Raw genomic sequence first — 6000 nt, forward strand, 5'->3', positions numbered from 1 at the left:
GTTTTAATGTGAAACCTAATGTAACACAAAATCAACAGTTTCTGTTCTTTATAAAATAAAACATAATTTGAATAAGCAACATCTTTGTCTCATGCAAAAATGCAGGTTACGTCCTCTTCTCCGAGGGCGGAGTGTTTAAATAAAATAGCCGATGCCTTATGTTTTGAACAGGGCTCGCCAAACTTACACGCTACCGATGTGCTGCTGATATGCGAAAAGGATGCACTAATCATCTGTATCACGGGTTAAATGTCTGGTCTGTCATACCTACCAGTAATTACCAGTAACCTAGATTCTACATTGGGTAATGATCGTGTGAGTATGTTAGGAAGGGACCAACGTAAATTTCAATTCGACGTCTGATGAACTGAAATATGCACCACATAACGTACCATCATCCGATATGTTTTGTTGTGCTTCGGAGGAATATCAACACCTGAAATGATATATAGTGCCGAGATAATTGGACTAAAGTCTCTTGCCCGGACAACACTAACTGGTCTTGTTAGGTTTTAAACCCTCGAACGTTTGACTGGAACGTCTGGCATGCTAACGTTTCGGGCACCGCGAATCCGATAGTTCTGTTTCTCAGTTGAGAGACACGTAACCGATAAAAATTACCATTAAAACAAAATGAAAATCGTAAAGGGAACCCTCACTGCTCTAGTGAAAGCGTTGTAAGATAAAATTACAGCAATACGATTATCATTGGTATTTAGAACGGGACGAGCATTTTACGAAATGTAGGTGAAGTGTCTACAATAATTACATTAATATGGTATATACGGTAAGGTGAAGGTCAATGAGACTTAGAGATGGACTGGCGGTTAAATGAATACAAGAAATACACCAATATATGCTCTAAAAGCAAAAAAGAAAATATTACAATCGAGTGAAATTAGCAAGAAAATTTGAAATAATGTAGAAAAATCAAATGCAGTATTACAGACAAGAAAATATCAAATAAGCTTAAACCGTAAACCATACTTACAATTATGTTACATGGGCAATAAATAGAGCTAACTATAGCTAATAACAAAAATTCAAAAAATAAAATAAGAAAGACAAGTTTGTAAGAATCCAGACTTTAGCTAATAGAAGGTCCACATCTCCAGAATTTAAAAAAAGTAAATTAGGTAAAGAAGAACAAGTGAAATCAAACCAAATCACACGTTACATCGGCTACATATGTATGACCTAAGAGAAAAAAAGGAACTTAATTGGTCTCGAAAATAGGCCAGTGTAAGGCAAAGATTTTATGGTTGTACAGCATCAAGCTTAAAGTTTGATAATATGTTCAAAATGGTAAAGGTGGTTGAGCGTCGGATACGTATTCCAAGGTTAGCGGGTTCGAAACCTGTCCATGCCAGCCTGAGTTGGATGCCTCGATGTGTCTTTGGGAAATGCACCTAGTTCCCAATTCGTTTGCATGGCATAGCCAATAAAGTATTCAATTTGGCGTTGAAGCCAGCACAAAAAGTTGTACCTGCTCTCTCATTATATTTATAATGAAGTAGTTGCGTAATTACCATTACAGGATGTTTTTTTCTAGACTATATAAGCAGGTCATGTTTTAGGAACAAATAGGAATATTAACGGATTGTCCGCTGTAATATTGTGTAGGATTTTCAGTGTGGAAAATGATTAAGAAAAGATAATACAATTGGATTATAATTGCCAAAACATTCCTTCTTCAATGGATTCATTGATACATTGTACATCGAAATCGATATGAGGAAATGTATGACAACCCTAGTGTTGCCAAATAATAAGAGAAAACTATAAACCCTCTCCTACTAGGGGTGAGGGCAACAAATAATTTGCAAATATGGTATATTACACACTACCTCATCTGCAATCATCCCTTGATCAATTTTACATCTTTATTGCTACCACGTTGTACATGACTGCCCATATATTTAGTCAAATATTATGACCAAAATGTATTATCAAATACCAATCATCTTCCGTGAGTGTGTAAGGGGAATGTTACTTTGTCAAATATTGGATATTGTTATATTACTCAAAACTTCCAATTGCATTTGATTCAATGAGCAAAGTGGCGTATTAAGTCCATGAGATTCGGGGGTGGGTGTGCAATGCCAGTAGGCACCCAAACTGTATGTAAGATATTTTCTGCTGAAACAAAATAAGGTCACAGTTCAAGAACAGTCCTCTCTAGTTTGTAGTGCAGTCACATACGGAAGATATTGTAAAATAGTTGGTATTGACCGCCTGTGGAAAATCCCAATTAGTTTGCTACATCATTAGTCTGGATGATGACAACTAGGCCAAACATCAAAATCTGCAAGACTTAATTACATTATTAATAATAAGTTTTGTTATTATTTATTTTAATTTTTTTAATTAGATTATTTATTGATTTGTTTATATTAAGTGGCACTACATTAACTCTACAGAGAAAGTAAGGAAATAAGACGTACTGATTCTGTTTGCTTCAAAGTACAGTTCTGTTCCTGACATCTTTGTATGTACAAAACTTGCATGGTAGATGAGTTGTATTCCTAGTTTTAAACACGTGCATGAGACATTCATTGTACAATCAAAATAAATGTTTACAGCTTTATGAGATTAATTTTTATTGCTTTATTTCTTTTGGATTTCATGACTAGCTCTGTGTGTGTGTGTGTGTGTGTGTGTGTGTGTGTGTGTTTGAAGAGATATACCGTTCAAATACTCTTATGGCACGTGTTTAGGTTCGAATAAACAGTAACGAAAGAAATAGTGTAAACATCAAGCTTTGAAACATTTAACAAATAATTTGTTTCTCTGGAAAAGATGTGAAAAAGAAGAAGAAAAAATAAATAAATAAGAACTACGGTTTTAAGAATCAAATCCAAAGACAATCCAAAATTAATCCACGAATCAAATTTTCTAAGTCCTATTAATGAATCGTTCTTATGAATTGAAGCTCGAGATCAGATGAAGAATCCAAAATGAAAGGCGATGATGTATTCTGTAGTCAGTATGGCGTGTGTCTTCTACAGATCTTTTGTATTCCACAGTCAATAATATTCCGATGTTTGAATTTCAGAATAAAGATCAAACTAATTTCTGGAAAATATCAAATTTCTAGTAAACAAAATTACATTATTTTGACATATAATGAAATTAAAAAATTTAGAAAGATTTTAAAATTTACAAACAATTAAATTCAATCAAATATAAATTAAATCAAATATACAAAGCAATACCCTTGCAGATGTATCACTATCATGAAATATTCAAGTGGTAATATCGTATAAGAAGAAATATTTAACATTCTATCAATTCGGAAGGTCGATTATCTTAAGTTTATAGATTTTGCTTTGCAGGTGTTGAGGCTTTATTCCCTTATTTTCGTGTCTATGAATAAATACATGTCCCACATACAAAAAATAAGATCATTAATTTCTATCTTTAATTTGTATTATTTGGCACGATTTTGCTAACCTCTTAACAAGGTCATACCTTGCCCCTTTATATGTCAGGCAAAATTATACAATATGGGTCTAACTTGCCCTTTTATATATGTAAGGGCAAGCTATATATATATATATGTAAGGTCTAGGATTACATTGGCATGCCTTGCCGTTTTATATATGTCAGGCCCAGGATAACATGGGCTTACCTTGCCACTTTATATATACTGTTTATTTGTAATTTCGAACTGAATGCATGGTAAAGATACATGCTGGTTTGGTTGTATGCCTTGGCATGGACGCGTTCCACAGGAAATAAAATACCAAGTATGTCACCTGATTGGACTTTAATTTATCTATTTTGTAAAAGGAATTAAATTTTGGTAGTCGCTTCATAATAATCAGTAAAACATATTTGTACATGAGTGATGATATTATCGATCAGAAATGTTAGTATAGATGAGCACTCTAGATAAGCAAGGGCTAAAGTTGTACAGAAGTAAATAATGATAATAAAAACGATGGTTGTGAGAAGAAGAAAAACATACTTGGCTTGCCTATTTGTTTCTCTTTAGGAAAAGGAAATGGCCTTATTCATTCGTCATCTATTCCATTCAAAAATAAATGAATATGGACATGGACGGATTGTACAATTAAAAAGGCTGAATAACCTTTTAATAAGATTGTATTGAATTACAAACAATATATATATGTAAGCATGAGGCTGCTTAGATGTAAATAATAATAATAATAATAATAATAATAATAATAATAATAATAATAATCAGCGATGATTCCGGCAAGAAGTCGAAGAAGAAATATTTGGTTTGGTTGCTCGTTTGTCTTTAGAAAAAAGGAAATGGCCTGAATCGTTCGTCATCCATTCCATAACAAAGCAAAACAATGCGGACATTAAAGGATTGTACAATTAAAAGGTATAATAACATGTTCATGAGATTGTATTTGAATTACAAATTATACTGTTAGCTAAGGTGATTTATAAGCATTTGATGAAATTGTGCACCAGACCATACGCAAACATTTAACACTATTCACACGTGATCATTATAAGCCATATTCGTCGTATGATTGTACCACAAACCTTCTCCATTAGTTGTCATCCATTTAACGTGGTCTGTAATGGTCGTATGTAATATATAATAATATGTAATTTTCATCATCGAATTTAGTTCATACACAAAGACATTAACATTTTCCTATACCTATTCAACGCCAACAAGGTTTTTGGCATCAAGTTACTGTTTTAATCACGGTAGATAAGTTAGACTTTGAGAAAGTTTTAGAGGAAGGTTTTTGGCCAAATTTTGTATGGGCAAGAGAATGGTATGACGATTATGGTGATAAGGACACCAAGCAGTACTGGCGTAAATAAATAAAGGAGCAGTAAGTAAAATACGTATATTATGGTAAATTGCTATATAGTCTTTGCAATACTTGTGTTGAAAATCTATTTTTCGTTAAGTCAACTAATGTCTAGTCATACATTTCGTTTGTTGACGTGGAACGTAAAAGGAGTCATGTACGGGTCACCTTACTTGTATTCTTTGCTAAATGAGGTAGATGTTGCTGTACTTACTGAGTATTGGCTTCTCCCGGAGCAGCTCAATTTCCTAGATAATATACATCCAGATTTTAAATCATTCGCACGCCCTGACAAAAGGCTAGCAGTAATTTCGAAGAAAGGCTAAGGCATACTGGGTTCGGGGGAATAGCAATCCTTTATAGGAAATCATTCCGCGTTAATTCCTTGTCGAGCGCTGGCAGTGACAGAGTTTTAGGGATAGAGGTAAAATGTAACGAAAGACTTAAATATTTTATATTCGGGGCACTTTTGCCATCAACCAATTTTCCTATTGAAAGGTACTCCGAAACAATAGAAGAACTAAAGGATCAGTTTGATATTTTATGCAAACAAGGCATTCCCGTACTTGCCGGAGACTTCAGTGGTCAGCTAAGTTCACTGTTTAGCTCCAAAGCAAATTGTCTAACATCAAACGCTAGAGGCACTATTCTGGAAAAGTTTCTGAGCGATAGGCATTTAATATCTGTTAATAGTCAATCCATTTGTGAAGGGCCAGATTTTACTTCTTTCTCAACCGATGGCAAATCAAAATCTTTGATAGACCATATACTATTGCAAAAAGGTAAATTCGGTTTAGTGGTTAAGGCAGAAATAATAGATGATCATCCTTTGAACATTTCAGATCATCTTCCTGTAAAAACAGAGTTGAACCCTTAGGACATAAGGCAACAATGGCTGACGAGCATATCATTCATTCCATAAATTGGAAGAAGGCCTCAGCAGAACAAATAAATAGATATAAGGAAGCAACACGCAATGAATTGTTAGCGCAAATGCATAAAGCAGAGCTAGCGACGAATGTCGATATTGAAATTATTATTCAAGACACGGTAAAGATTTTACATGAAGCAGCTTCTAGGTTTCTCCCCATAAAGAGGTTTTGCCCATACGCTAACCCCTATTGGAAACTATTAAACGTAAAAAAGTTTCACACGGAAATGCGGCTGAAACGCAGGGCATAGATTTCTAATGGTA

The sequence above is a fragment of the Sinohyriopsis cumingii genome, chromosome 11 (genome assembly GCF_028554795.1).
Source record: "Sinohyriopsis cumingii isolate HCF-2022 chromosome 11, ASM2855479v2, whole genome shotgun sequence".
Classification (NCBI taxonomy): Eukaryota; Metazoa; Mollusca; class Bivalvia; order Unionida; family Unionidae; genus Sinohyriopsis; species Sinohyriopsis cumingii.